The sequence below is a fragment of the Pelodiscus sinensis genome, chromosome 6 (genome assembly GCF_052426305.1).
Source record: "Pelodiscus sinensis isolate ZL-2025 chromosome 6, ASM5242630v1, whole genome shotgun sequence".
NCBI classification, from domain to species: domain Eukaryota; kingdom Metazoa; phylum Chordata; order Testudines; family Trionychidae; genus Pelodiscus; species Pelodiscus sinensis.
In genome coordinates this window covers 65,645,226-65,659,050 of record NC_143057.1, presented here as the reverse complement: position 1 = coordinate 65,659,050, position 13,825 = coordinate 65,645,226, and the positions used below count along the sequence as shown (strand labels likewise).

The window sequence follows — 13,825 nt, the reverse complement described above, 5'->3', positions numbered from 1 at the left end:
GCACCTTATAGACTAACTGAAGTGTAGGAGCATAAGCTTTCGTGGGCAAAGACCCACTTCGTCAGATGCATGTAGTGGAAATTTCCAGAGGCAGGAATAAATATGCAGGCCAGGATCAGGCTGGAGATGACCAGGTGGATCCAATCAAGGAGGATGAGGCCCACTTCTAGCAGCTGATCTGGAGGTGTGAATTCCAAGAGAATAGAAGCTGCTTTTGTAGTTAGCAAGCCATTCACAGTCTTTGTTTAATCCAGAGTTGATTGTGTCAAACTTAAAGATGAACTGTAGCTCAGCAGTTTCTCTTTGAAGTCTGGTCCTGAAGTTTTTTTGCTGCAGGATGGCTACTTTTAGATCTGCAATTGTGTGTCCAGGAAGATTGAAGTGTTCCCCTATAGGTTTTTGTATGTTGCCATTCCTAATATCAGATTTGTGTCCATTGATTCTTTTACGTAGGGACTGTCCTGTTTGGCCGATGTATATAGCAGTGGGGCATTGTTGGCACATGATGGCATATATTACGTTGGTGGATGTGCAGGAGAATGTACCAGTGACAGTATGGCTGATCTGGTTAGGTCCTGTGATGGTGTTGCTGGTGTATATATGTGGGCAGAGTTGGCACCGAGGTTTGTTGCAAGGATTGGTTCCTGAGTTCGAGTTATTATGGTGCGGTGTGTAGTTGCTGGTGAGAATATGCTTCAGGTTGGCGGGTTGTCTGTGGGCAAGGACCGGCCTACCTCCCAAGGCCTGTGAGAGCGAGGGATCATTGTCCAGGATGGGTTGAAGATCACTAATGATGCGTTGGAGAGGTTTTAGCTGGGGACTATAGGTGATGGCCAGTGGTGTTCTGTTGGTTTCTTTCTTGGGCTTGTCCCGTAGCAGGAGGCTTCTGGGTACACGTCTGGCTCTGTCAATCTGTCTCCTCACTTCCTCGTGTGGGTATCGCAGTTTACAGAATGCTTGTTGAAGGTCTTGTAGGTGTAGGTCTCTGTCTGAGGGGTTGGAGCATATGCGGTTGTACCTCAGTGCTTGGCTGTAAACAATGGATCGTGTGGTGTGTCCGGGATGGAAACTGGAGGCATGCAGGTAAGTATAGCGGTCGGTAGGTTTTCTGTATAGGGTGGTATTGATATGACCGTCACTTATTTGTATCGTGGTGTCCAGGAAATGGACCTCCCGTGTAGATTGGTCCATGCTGAGGTTGATGGTGGGGTGGAAGCTGTTGAAATCATGGTGAAATTCTTCCAGAGTCTCCTTCCCATGGGTCCAGATGATGAAGATGTCATCGATGTAGCGTAGGTAGAGAAGGGGTGTAAGTGGACGAGAGCTGAGGAAGCGTTGTTCCAGGTCAGCCATAAAAATGTTGGCGTATTGTGGGGCCATGCGGGTGCCCATAGCAGTGCCACTGGTCTGGAGGTATATGTTGTCACCAAATCTGAAATAGTTGTGTGTGAGGATAAATTCACAGAGTTCAGCCACCAGTTGTGCTGTGGCATCATCAGGAATACTGTTCCTGACAGCTTGTACTCCATCTGCATGTGGGATGTTTGTGTAGAGAGCCTCTACATCCATGGTGGCTAGGATGGTGTTTTCTGGAAGATCACCTATGCATTGTAGTTTTCTCAGGAAATCCGTAGTGTCACGAAGGTAACTGGGAGTGCTGGTGGCGTAGGGTCTGAGCAGAGAGTCCACATAGCCAGACAGTCCTTCAGTAAGAGTGCCAATGCCCGAGATGATGGGGCGTCCGGGATTTCCAGGTTTGTGGATCTTGGGTAATAGATAGAACAACCCTGGTCGGGGCTCTAAAGGTGTGTCGATTTGTTCCTGTGTTTGTTTGGGGAGTGTCCTGAGCAGATGGTGCAGTTTCTTAGTGTATTCCTTAGTGGGATCTGAGGAAAGTGGCCTGTAGAATTTGGTATTGGAGAGTTGTCTGGCAGCCTCCTTTAGGTAGTCAGGCCTGTTCATGATGACAACAGCACCTCCTTTGTCAGCCTCTTTGATTATAATGTCAGAGTTGTTCCGGAGGCTGTGGATGGCATTGCGTTCTGCACGACTGAGGTTACCAGGCAAGCGATGCTGTTTTTCCACAATTTCTGCCTGTGCACGTCGGCGGAAGCATTCTATGTAGAGGTCCAGACTGCCATTTCGGCCCTCAGGAGGAGTCCATGTGGAGTTCTTCTTCTTGTGCTGTTGGTGGGAAGGTATCTGTGTGTCAGTGCACTGTTCAGTGTCGTGTTGGAAGTATTCCTTGAGACGGAGACGGCGAAAGTAGGCTTCCAGATCACCGCAGAACTGTATCATGTTAGTGGGGGTGGCGGGGCAAAAAGAGAGTCCCCGAGATAGAACAGATTCTTCTGCCGAGCTGAGTGTGTAGTTGGAGAGATTGACGATATTGCTGGGTGAGTTAGGGGTACCATTGTTGTGGCCCCATGTGGCAGGTAGGATTTTAGACAGCTTACAGTCCTTTTTCCTCTGTAGAGAAGTGAAGTGTGTAATGTAGATCTCCTGTCTTGTTTTAGTAAAGTCCATTTGTGCAGAAGGTTGGTGTTTTATGAGAGACTCCAGATTGGAGAGCTCTTTTTTGATGTTTTCCTGTTTGCTGTACAGGATGCTGATCAGGTGGTTCCTCAGTTTTTTGGATAGTATATGGCATAATCTCTCACTGTAGTCTGTGCAGTATGTAGATAGCAATGGATTTTTCACCTTCAGTCCATTTGGTATAATGTCCATCCGTTTGCATTTGGAGAGAAAGATGATATCTGTTTGTACTTGTGCAAGTTTCTTCATGAGGTTTCTTCATGATATTTTGAGTGTAACTAATTTATTTCTGTAGCAGACTGAAGCCTCAGGAGAAGAATCCAAACCAAATTTTTACAAGGAAGACCACTGCTATCTAGAAACATGATTTTTCCCCTTTATATAAAAAAGTAAAACAATACTAATGGAGATAGACCTAAACCATAGATTTCATTTTTAGATCTTGGGTCAAACTTTCCCTAAGTGAGGTTCTTCAGGCTTGAGATTTTGTTTTGACCCATCTATGCGTAGTACGGAAGAATATTTGGAGAACTCACCCAAAAGTCAAATATGCCAGTTTTCAAAAGCTGTGTATTGCTATAGCAGATTGTCTTAAAATGAATGAATCATAACATGATCCTGGGTACTTAGCTATGACATCTGTTATGTAGTATATTGCATTGCATGCTACATGCATAATGAAGGGGAAAGACTGTTTCATTTCTAAAGCACGCTTCATTATGTGATGAACATGAATGCAGCCAGTGACACCCAGGACAGATGGAAAAAGACTGCAATGCCATAAAATTTAAAAATAACGTTTTGCTGGTATCTCTCAGAAAATGAATACATTGATTAGTACTCCTGTGGAAAAAAAAACTCTACATAGTTTTCAATGCATTCATAGATTACAGACAAGCTAATGACTGAGGTCTCTCTCTAAAGTTGTTTGAAAGAAACCTACTGCAAAGAGCTCAACCATTCCTCATAGGGCATACTTTGAGTCAAAGAAACAAAATCCTTTCTAAATGATTTGCATTAAAAAAAAAACCACACAGACACACATTATGAAGATCATAATGTACAAATAATTAAAACTTCAATGCAACTATATGATAGTTTAGAATCTGAGGCATATTCTTTAGACATGCAAATACTAATATTGCTAATATTATTTTGATTAGATTACTTACATACAGGTTAAATCACATGTAGGCATATTTGCTGGTGAAATATACAATCCATCTTCCACTATACTGTTGGAACGCAAAATACTGTTTAGAATATTATTCCAGGGTTGTGTTTTGCATGACCGACTTGTTAGGTAAGATGAAAACAGTAATGCAACATTTCAGAAATTCAAACTAAAACTTATTACTATGTTTAGCAATTAAATTAGCTTATTCAGGCACTTAAACATGAAGCTAGATGCTTAACTTCAGGCTTCCAACTTTGAAAACTCCAAGGTATATTGTGTAAAAGAAGAGTTATAATGGTTTTCAAAGCACTACTAAAAGCGATCAAGTAGAAGAGCCAGCTAAGGAAATGTTTGGGTAAGGTTAGGAATGTTTAAGTAAGCTGATTTTTATTGTTGAGGGATCAAAACTGATAGAACGGGACTAGGATATTTACAGAATTACAAGAATGGAAACAAGTAAAAGAAAATTCTTAATTTAACATAGACTGGAAAATGCAGTACTGCTAGAGTTCAGCAGAAAACATAAGCCAGTTTAGGGAAGTGGTTAAAACATAGCCTAATATGGACCATAAAACAAATTCAATTTTTTTTTCAGTTCTTGACTTAAATCATTGATGTCATGATTACTAAGAATGGAAAAAAAGACATTCTTTAGGGCAATTTTTTTTAATTTGTAATTCTAGTAATGAGAATAGAGGGAATTATTTCCTTCTCCTTTATCCAAGAAAATGATTCCTGTAATGATAGGCATGGTCTGTTAATCACACATAACTGCCTCTCTCCTGGACAAAAGCAGATTTCCCACAGTAACAGAGTTTTGGCTTTTCTTGATTTGGGGGATCGTAGTTGTTTTTAACTTTATGCTACTAGAAACATTTTAGATAATTAGTAATTTCCAGATCTGAAAAATGCAAAGATACTGCTAAAGCCCACTTCATTGCTGAGTTTGATATGAAAATGTTGTCAGTAAAGCTTCTTTGAAGGAATGGAATTAAAAATGAATTGACAGATGAATTCTATTTTTTGTATTTCACATACTCATGAAAAGATGGATGGGGGATTAAAGTGGTCCTCGGCCAAAAGGTCCAGTTTTCTACCTGAGTATTACATTGGTAGGCATTTATTGCTGCTACGTTAACAGTATACTTAAACTATTGTTTAAAACTACACAAGCAAGAATCACTAGCCACAAAAGAGGAGAGAGTCAGATATGCAAGAAGTATAGCATCTGGAAGCCACTCCCAGTGCAACACCTCAACAGAGGAAGGGAGGACATAACAGGGCAAAGATGGCATAAAGAGAACTATGCTCCAGCTGTTCCTGTTCAATTAGCTTCTTATGATGTGGGCAAGTAAGAGACCCTCAGTTATAAAGAGGAATGCAAAAGTGACTTTCAGCCAAAAATTTGTGATGAAAGATATGGCTGCAGCCTTCAGCAAAATAAATGAAGGAATGCAACTGTTTGAAAAAAATGGACCCTAATGTTGCAAGATTCTCAAAAGTGGATTGTTTAATTTAGGATTTCCTGGCTTGCTATAAAGAAATTCATAATGAGAAGAAAAAACATACTGCCCAGTCCAAAATGGATATTTTTTTTTAAGAAACCAAAGCCTTCTACAAGCAAAGGCACTGCTGAAGTAGAAGATGAATCTGCTGTTGATGATGTTGTTCCTGTAGTACTGTCACTACCTCCTCTAATTCCTCATCCAATTAATTCAATTCATTCACCTTCAAGTGTGAACGACAATACCCGGAATAAAGGAAAAGTTCATGTACAATATTTACATCATGTTACAGTATTTACATTATTTCATTGTGTTTTGTACAGTACTTCATGATCATGTCTGTCCACTTGAGTTTGCTATCGCTGCAGTTGTGTTTTATGTGTTTCTTTTTTTCATTGTTGATTGTTGTTTTGTAGGAGCTTTGTTACATTTGAGTGCTAGTGAATTAATATTACAGTACTGTATAAAGATAACTGGTAGTGGGCAGTCGATAGCTACCTGTATAAGGCTATTTCTGAATTACAAACAAATCGAGTTACGACCAGTTGTTCAGAACGTAACCCATTCGTAATTCAGGGATTATCTGTATAGGAACTGTATAATCACAATATATTACTATAGTTTTTAGGAACTGGACCTGCTGAAGGATACCTGACACATTATGCTCAGGCAATCAGCCACAATATAGTGTAGTAGAATTCAAGCAATTCAGTGACAAATAGGAATCTGAACACGAGACATCTTCCCTTGGGTATTCAGAAAAATAACCAAAAAAGGATAAGGTATGCCATACACTGGTTTTCCATAGAATTTCTAAGTAAGTTCAAGGTTTTATTCTTTATTTTTCAAATGCTCATTCATCCTGGCATGAGATTTCAAAATTTTAAGATGAAGACTATGGTAAAGAACTATATTCCCCTGATACAATGGAACATTCTACATCAGAGGTAAAGTTCATCTGTGTAGGACACCAGACTTTCTAGGGAGCCAGGCTGACTCATGGAATAAACTCTCCCAGGAAGTCCCACTTTTCTCTCCAAGAGCAATGTGTATTTATTTGATATTTCTCCAACATACCAGCATGTATGTTTAAAAAAAAAAATCCCTAAAACTCTACCCATACAAGTTGCTCCGCCATGCATGCCTCTCCACTCCTAGGGAAGAAACACCAATGACAGATATGTAGTCAGATTTCTTAATAAAATTACTGTAAGGTGCTGAGATACTATAACGAAGAGCATGATACAAGAACTTATCTAGAAAAGGCAGAGTCAACAGCTGACAGCCAAGAGGCTGCTGGCAAAATAATGTTGGACCATCACAATACACCTTCATAGGGACCAGATAGTATCCCAGCACAGGAAACGTATGAGACATTTCCCATGAGTTACCAGCTCAATGGAAGAACAAATTGTACACAGAAGAGTTAAGAGAATCCCAAGCTAAGCATGCCACTCACTATTACAAAGGAGATAAGGAGCTGAGACCACTACACCCATGGGCATGTCTGGGTCCAACCATGATATAGCCATACAAAGCAATTGCAAAGAGCAACAGTCCCACTCGCAGCAATGCAAATCTCATGTGAGATAGCTATAAAACTGAAGACAATTGCGGAATGAAGTAGAAGACCAAACTAGATGGGATTAAGATGGGGACCGGAATTGCTTAGAACAAAGCTTCAGTCATAAAATGGCCTGACAAAGGAAGGTCAGAAATGATGTATACAAGCAATACAAATGACTAACAGGATATATCCCAAAAGAATGAAGGCAACAAGTTCCCACTTAAAGCGGTAAATGCAGGCAAAAAACAGGAGCGTGGTCCAAAAAAACAGCACACTTGGGGGATTAGGCTACAATGGGCTGTAGGTGAAGGTCATGTCTCTTCTGTGTCCTTATACTACTAACCTGTGACCCCAAGCAAGCAAACAAACATGCATTTGCACAAAAAATACAACATAAATTGTTGAAATGAAATATGTAGCAACCTGCTTAGAACTTGAAGGCAAGCAAGCAAGCAATCTCTCTCCTGCCATCCATCTTCACCCTCTAATAAACAGAGGCTAGGGACAGAATTCCTTACCCATCCTGGCTAATAGCCATTAATGGATTTAATCTCCATGAATTTATCTAGTTCTTTTTTAAACCCTGTTATAGTTCTAGCTTTCACAACCTCCTCAGGCAAGGAGTTCCACAGATTGACTGTGCATTGTGTGAAGAACTTCCTTTTATTTGTTTTAAACCTGCTGCCCATTAATTTCATTTGGTGGCCCCTAGTTCTTATATTATGGGAACAAGTAAAATAACTTTTTTTTGTTCACTTTCTCCACACCATTCATGATTTTATATACTACTATCATATCCCCCCTTAGTCTCCTCTTTCCTAAGATGAGAAATCCTAGTCTCTTTCATCTCTCTTCATATGGAACTCATTCCAAACCCCTAATCATTTTAGCTGATTAGAAAGCTGAACCTTTTCTAATGCCAGTATATCTTTTTTGAGATGAGGAGACCACATCTCTATGCAGTATTCAAAATGTGGGTATACCATGGATTTATATAAGGGCAGAAAGATATTCTCCATCTTATACTCTATCCCTTTTTTAAGTATTCCTAACATCCTGTTTGCTTTTTTGACTGCCGCTGCACACTGCGTGGACATCTTCAGAGAACTATCCACGATGACTCCAAGATCTCTTCCCTGATTAGTTATAGCTAAATTAGCCCCCCCCCCCATCATATTTTATGTATAATTGGGATTATTTTTTTCTAATGTGCATTACTTTACATTTATCCGCATTACATTTCATTTACCATTTTGTTGCCCAATCACTTAGTTTTGTGAGTTTTTTTGAAGTTCTTCACAGTCTGCTTTGGTCTTAACTATCTTGAGCAGTTTAGTATCATCTGCAAATTTTGCCACCTCACCGGTTTACCCCTTTCTCCAGATCATTTATGAATAAGTTGAATAGGATTGGTCGTGGGACTGATTCTTGGGGAACACCACTAATTACCCCTCTCCATTCCGAAAATTTAACATTTATTCCTATCCTTTGTTTTCTGTCTTTTAACCAGCTCTCAGTCCAGGAAGGGATCTTCCCTCTTATCCCATGACAACCTAATTTCCACAAGAGCCTTTGGTGAGGGACTTTGTCAAAGGTGTTATGGAAATTTAAGTACAGGCAGACCCCGGGTTACGTACAAGATAGGGACTATAGGTTTGTTCTTAAGTTGAATTTGTATGTAAGTCGGAACTGGCTCCAGCTTCAGCCACTGCTGCTGAAACTGACCAGGGGCTGACTGCAGGAAGCTGGAGGCAGAATTGCTCTGCCCCCAGCTTCCTGGAATCAGCCACTGATCAGTTTCAACAGCGGCTGAATCTCGAGCCTGGGACAGAACAGCTGGGCTGCCAGGTAGGTCCCTGCAGAACCAACCCGGCAGCATCCCAGCTGCTCTACCCCAGGGTCCACAACAAAAGCCTGGTCTGTTGGGGGGGTGGGGTGCACTAGCTGCGCCCCCCCCCCCCAGCAGACCAGGGACATGGGGAGCAAAGCCGCAGCGGCGGCAGGGTCCCACGCCTCTGAGGCTTTGCTCTGGCAGGTGTCCCTGGTCTGCTGGAGACGGTCCCCAGAGCAAAGCCTCAGAGGCGCGGGACCCCTCCACCTCCCTGGCTTTGCTCCGGGTGTCCCTGGTCTGCTGGAGACAGTCCCCAGCAGACCAGGGGCACCCAGAGCAGCTTTTCTCGCCCCAGAGGTCGAGGTGGCGGGACCGCTGCGCTTTGGGCGGTCCCGCTGCCTGCGAGCTCCGGGGCAAGAAAGCCCCGTTCGTAAGTGCGGATCCGACGTAAGTCAGATCCGCGTAACTCAGGGACTGCCTGTACACTATACCTAAATTGGATGCCCCTTGTCCACATGTTTGTTGACCCCTTTAAAGAACTCAAAGGCTACGTCTACAATGGCAAGATTTTGTGCAAATACTCTTTAACGCAAGAGTTTTTGCGTTAGAGTATTTGCACAAGAGAGCATCTACACTGGCACGTGCTTTTGCGTAAGTGCATCCGTGTCAGTGTAGATGCTCTCTTGCGCAAGAAAGCTCTGATGGCCATTTTAACCATCGGGCTTTCTTGTGCAAGAAATTCATGTTGCCTGTCTACACTGGCCTCTTGCGCAAGAACAGTTGTGCAAGAGGGCTTACTCCTGAGCAGGAGCATCATAGTTCTTGCGCAAAAAGCCCTGATTTCACACATTAGAACGTCAGTGTTCTTGCACAAGAACTCCCCGCCAGTGTAGACATGCAGCCAGTTTTTGCGCAAAAGCAGCCACTTTTGCGCAAAATCATGCCAACAGAAACCATGTTGACTTTTGCCCAACAAATTATGTTCTTCTAAGTGTCTGACAATTTTATTCTTTACTATTGCTTCAATTAATTTGCCCAGTACTAATGTTAGACATATTGGTCTGTAATTGCTGGGATTGCCTCTAGAGCCCTTTTTAAATATTGGCGTTATGTTAGCGGTCTTCCAGTCCTTGGGTTCAGAAGTTGTTTTAAAGGATAGGTTACAATCCATAGTTAATAGTTCCACAATTTCACATTTGAGTTCATTCAGAACTCTTGGGTGAATGCCATCTGGTCCCGGTGACTTATTATTGTTAAGCTTATCGATTAATTCCAAAACCTCCTTTAATGACACCTCAATCTAAGACAGTTCCCCAGATTGGTCACCTACAAAGGACAGCTCAGGTTTAGGCGTCTCCCTAACTTCCTTAGCCATGAAGACTGAGGCAAAGAATTAATTTAGTTTCTCCACAGTAACATTATTGTCTTGATCATCCAGGGGCACCACTGGTTGCTTCCTGCTTCTGATGTACTTAAACATTTTGTTATTACCTTTTGAGTTTTTGGCTAGCTTTTCTTCAAACTCCTTTTTGGCTTTTCTTATTACATTTTTACACTTAATTTGGTAGCGTTTATGCTCCTTTCTATTTTCCTCACTAGGATTTGACTTCCACTTTTTAAAAGATGCCTTTTTACCTCTCGCTTCTTTTACTTGGTTGTTAAGCCATGGTGGCTCTTTTTTAGTTCTTTTACTGTGTTTTTTAATTTGGGGTATACATTTAAATTGGGCCTCTATTATGGTGCCTTTGAAAAGTTTCCATGCAGCTTGCAGGGCAAGTTCAGTTTCACAAGCATGGATTCATCTCACGTTACTACCCATGGGTGTGGAACCACCACTATATCATATTGACCATTAATTTTTTAATTATTTCAAACTGAATTTCAAAATACAGCAGAGAAGGGGTTCTCAAACACATGCCAGAAACACTTTTAAGAAAGCTGCTATGTGTAGGAGATATGGTATTTTTGTCCAGCTCCTCTACCTTTAAAGATAGGCAGGGCCAAACCTGTGACAGGATTCAAAGAAGATGGATCAATGAGCCAGACACTTGGCTTTCTCAAATATCTTTATAGTTTTATTTGCTTTTCTCCTGTATTTAAAACAAAATAATCTAGAAAGAACATTTTTTTTCTTCTGAGTACATGGAAAACAATAAGGAGCACAGATTTCTTTGCATCAGTTCAGTAACTCCTGAGTGAAAGCCAGACTGAATTATGTTGTTTTAAATCCATAAAAGTGATGTACATCATGTAAGATGACAGGCTACTAGCAAAACATTATTTTTAACATAACTAATATATGAAATAATTTTAAGACTTTTTTAGCAACTCCTCTGTTTTATTTCCTCTTAGCCCCCAGATATTTCCTTTGCACTTACCTGTTCCCCAGTTCTTTTTATATGCAGTACATGTGGTATCACCATCACATTGTCATTTGTATAAATCAGTATAGTACAAAGAAAATGTTGCACAAACTTTCCAAGCAGCTTTTTCTCTTGGATAAATTCAGTACTATCTGTAAGTTCAATTGTTTAACCAAATGCATACTATGTACACAGTAGACCAGAGCATCTCCATCAGCATCACTCTCTTCAAGTTAGTAGATGAACACAGATTTAAGGAATCATTTAGTCAACAGATATCGACTGCTTAGCACCTGTGCTGAAAATGTGTTTTTAGGCATGTGCTGAAAATTGTTATGAAATTTGTTTGAAAAAACATGCTCACTTTACAGTTTTATTATTGGAGTGGATTTGAAATTGAGAATTTAAAAAGAAATATGTCAGAGCCAAGACCTCAGACATGAAAATTACATCTCACAATTGCAATATTAATCCTAATGTCATTACTGTATCCTATGCCTTTACAGAAGCAGTCACAAGGTACACAAGTAAAAGGAAAATTGAACTGACATTTTTAGAACATGCCTGGTTTTCAGCTGTGCAGGAATCAAGAAACCCAATATGGCATCAGAACCAATCTGCAGCTCAGTGTGACTCAAGCAAATCAGTGTAAATTGTGAAAAAATGCAGTTATGGTCCAGAAGGTTTCCAGGCAACATAATGTAGCCCACTACACACTGGAGGAGACTTTGAAAGTGTCATCCCGATTCAGAAGACACCAAAGGCCAGGGGCCATCTCTCAAAAGATAAGTAGAGTTGGATGAAGTTTTTCAGACCAAAAAAAAGAAACTTTTTTACATGGAAATTTCATTTGTTGTAATTTAAAATTATTATTAATTTCAATTTTAACTTTTTTTTAGGAAAAGGTTAAAATGAGGGCCAAAACCAAAACCAGGACGGTTTGTGGGGTTTGGAACTCAAATACAGGCATAAGAAAGATTTTCCAAAACTTAAGCTAGACCACCTCAGCACATTTCTAGTTTAGACTTTAAAGAAAAATCCTGAGACACTACAGGCAGTCCCCGAGTTACGCGGATCCGACTTATGTCGGATCCGCAGTTACGAACGGGGCACTTCCTTTCCCTGGTCTCCAGCAGACCAGGGAGAGGAAGCAAAGCGGCGGCGGAACGCGCGGCCAGCTGACAGCCCAGACGCGTCTGGGCTGTCAGCTGGCCCCGCACTCCGCTCTGCTCCCCCCCCCCCCCCGTCTGCAGACCAGGGGGAGGGGGAGCAGAGCGGAGCAGAGCAGAGCGGCGGAACACGCAGCCAGCTGACAGCCCAGACACGTCTGGGCTGTCAGCTGGCCGCGCGTTCTGCCGCTCTGCTCTGCTCTGCTCTGCTCCGCTCCGCTCCCCCTCCCCCTGGTCTGCAGACCAGGGGGAGGGGGAGCGGAGCGGAGCATGCGGCCAGCTGACAGCCCAGACGCGTCTGGGCTGTCAGCTGGCCGCGCGTTCCGCCGCTCTGCTGTGCTCCGCTCTGCTCCCCCTCCCCCTGATCTGCATGGGGGGGGGGGGGAGCAGAGCGGAGCATGCGGCCAGCTGACAGCCCAGATGCGTCTGGGCTGTCAGCTGGCCGTGCGTTCCGCTGCTCTGCTCTACTCTGCTCCTCCTCCCCCTGGTCTGCAGACCTGGGGGACCGGGAGCAGAGCAAAGCCGCGAAGCCCGAGGGCAGCAGGATAGCCACGGTGCGTCTGGGCTGTCCCGCTGCCCCCGTGCTCCGCGGCTTTGCTCCGGACGCCTGTGGTACAGCAGCTGGGGCGCTGCCAGTTGGTCCCGTAGCGCCGCTCTGGGTGCCACTGGACCAACCCAGCAGCACCCCAGCTGCTCTGCCCCAGGTGTCCCCTAGTCAGCAGCTGCTGAAAATGACCAGTGGCTGACTACAGGAAGCCCCTGCCCCGGGCTTCCTGGAATCAGCCGCTGATCAGTTTCAGCAGCAGCTGACTTGGGGATGCCTGGGGTTCTTAAGTTGAATCTGTATGTAAGTCAGAACTGGCGTCCAGATTCAGCCACTGTTGAAACTGATCAGTTTCAGCAGCGGCTGAATCTGGACGCCAGTTCCGACTTACATACAGATTCAACTTAAGAACAAACCTACAGTCCCTATCTTGTACGTAACCCGGGGACTGCCTGTACTACACTTCACAACTAATTTCATGTAGAAATCTCTTATGGATTGTTTATATTTATTCAAAGGCTTTCCATTAGTTTTCCTTGAACCGTGTCAGTTGCCTAACTTTAGAGCAAATGAAATCCATTTCAGAGGGTTTCCGATGAAAGAGTACCATGGAATTAGTCTGGCATTTCTTGGGTTCAGTTGCATTGCTGCTCAGTTCATGACCTTTACTAATTGGTGCAGAAAAGCGAACAGGTAGTGGCTTAGAAATCAGAAAGAACAATAAAGATCTAAGAAAGAGCAGTGGGGGAGTGAAAATGAAACTGTCCCCCCAAAAGGTTGTGAGAAACTGCCCACTGATTCTTCAAGATGACAAAGAAAATAAAGAAGAGACTCAAACTATTAAAGAACAATTTACTCTCATGAAAATATGAGCCTAGGAATATTGCTGAAGGCACCAGTTAGAAATGTACACCTGCCCAGAAGCAGCTTTAATTTGTTCACTTGAATTTTGTTGGAAGTAAGATGGGGAGAAGGACATTTTCATTTACAGATCTAAATGTTTGACTTGTTTGGTGCCACAATGTTTTCCTTCTGTTTTCCTTCCTTCTTCATCTCATGTTCTAGAAAAAGCACTCAGCAAAGAAATACAAATTAGGCAACTGACTTTAAATTGAAGCTTAATCTTCTAGTTTT

The 13,825-nt window shown here is 42.5% G+C and overlaps 1 pseudogene; it reads left to right on the top strand.

The window, feature by feature from the left end:
- Window positions 1-5,651, top strand: part of LOC149524160 (uncharacterized) — a 157,276-nt pseudogene extending 151,625 nt beyond the window's left edge.
- Window positions 5,652-13,825: the final 8,174 nt, after the last annotated feature.